The following is a 2,133-nucleotide window of genomic DNA, read 5'->3' as shown; positions in this document are numbered from 1 at the left end:
CTGCAGAACTGCTGCCGAGCCATTCGGTCCCTAGTCTGTAGCGTTGCATGGGATTCTTCCATCCTAAGTGCAGGACTCTGCACTTGTCCTTGTTGAACCTCATCAGATTTCTTTTGGCCCAATCCTCCAATTTGTCTAGGGCCCTCTGTATCCTATCCCTACCCTCCAGCGTATCTACCTCTCCTCCCAGTTTATTGTCATCCGCAAACTTGTTGAGGGTGCAATCCACACCATCCTCCAGATCATTTATGAAGATATTGAACAAAACCGGCCCCAGGACCGACCCTTGGGGCACTCCACTTGATCCCGGCTGCCAACTAGACATGGAGCCATTGATCACTACTCATTGAGCCCGACAATCTAGCCAGCTTTCTATCCACCTTACCGTCCATTCATCCAGCCCATACTTCTTTAACTTGCTGGCAAGAATACTGTGGGAGACCATGTCAAAAGCTTTGCTAAAGTCAAGGAACAACACGTCCACTGCTTTCCCTTCATCCACAGACCCAGTTATCTCGTCATAGAAGGCAATTAGATTAGTCAGGCATGACTTTCCCTTGGTGAATCCATGCTGACTGTTCCTGATCACTTTCCTCTCCTCTAAGTGCTTCAGAATTGATTCCTTGAGGACCTGCTCCATTAGTAAGACAAAGTGGGTGAGGTGATTTCTTCTATTGGACCAACTTCTGTTTGTGAAAGAGAGGAGCTTTCAAAGAGCTCTTCCTCAGGTTTATGCTGCCACTCCCAGTCAGATGGTGTCTTTGGAGTCAGAAAGGAACATTGTGCTCATCTACCGTTACCTCCTGTGACGCGCAGGCCAGAGAACTGCCCTGAAATCATTCCTGTTTGAACTAGAGCATTTATTATAGCAGCGTGGCAGCATCACAACTTCTGCTTAAAGGTCAACTTCTTCTAAGTCCTCTGAAATCGACGTGCTTAGTAGATTTCCTTTGAAATTGGGTGTGCTTCGGAAGGGTGCAGGGACAGGTAAGGAACTCACTGTGGAGATATAAACCCAGGAGAAAAAAAATCACCATTTTTTCAACTAGTTTCTAGGCATTTTCTATTCGTTTTTATTTGGGGTGTTTTGTTTGTTTTGCGCAGAGCTCGAGATCAAACCATTGATGTGATGCGGGTCCGAGTAAGGCCCCACTGAAGATGAAAAGTGGGTGTGAACCTGCCCAGGAGCTTTTGGCTGAGTGTTGCTTTGGGCAGAGGGTGCGTGTGCCATGTTTGTCTTTCTTCCACAGGACAGAAGCGACTTTGTCTGTACAAAGTGCAAGCTGGTCTCCATGTTGGAAGAGAAGATTGAAGATCTGGAGCAACAGATAATGACCCTGCGTTGCATACGAGAAACGGAGGATTTTCTGGACAAAAGTCAGGATATGCTTCTACAGGCACAAAGCTCTAAAGATTTAGAGCAGGTTGCACAGAGGAGCCAAGAGGCCAGTGAAGAAGCTTGGCAACATGTGACCTCCAGAAGAGGTAAGCGGAATGTCCGGGTTCCAGTAACACAGACACAGGTAACTAACCGCTTTCATGTTCTCTCCACAGGTACCGTTGCGGAGAGTGGACCAGATGATATGTCTGGGGGGAGAAAGCAGAAGGAGACTCCGCTGGTTGGAAGGCATGAGATGCACTGTCCTGAGATAGGGGGTTCCACGACCACCACTCCCAAGAGAAGGACTCTCTACTCCAGGGGACTGAGTCATCTATCTGCCGCCCTGACTGGGAAAACCGAGAAGTCTGCTGCTTGCCGGGGGCTAAGATTTGCGATGTGACGGAGAGACTGCCGAGACTCATCAAGCCCTCGGATCGCTACGCCTTCCTGCTTCTCCACGTGGGCACCAATGATACTGCCAAGAATGACCTTGAGTGGATCACTGTGGACTACGTGGCTCTGGGAAGAAGGATAAAGGAGTTTGAGGCGCAAGTGGTGTTCTCGTCCATCCTCCCCGTGGAAGGAAAAGGCCTGGGTAGGGACCGTCGAATCGTGGAAGTCAACAAATGGCTACGCAGGTGGTGTCGGAGAGAAGGCTTTGGATTCTTTGACCATGGGATGGTGTTCCATGAAGGAGGAGTGCTGGGCAGAGACGGGCTCCACCTTACGAAGAGAGGGAAGAGCATCTTTGC

Source organism: Caretta caretta, chromosome 21 (assembly GCF_965140235.1).
Source record: "Caretta caretta isolate rCarCar2 chromosome 21, rCarCar1.hap1, whole genome shotgun sequence".
Lineage (NCBI taxonomy): Eukaryota > Metazoa > Chordata > Testudines > Cheloniidae > Caretta > Caretta caretta.
Note: the sequence above shows the minus strand (reverse complement) of the source record.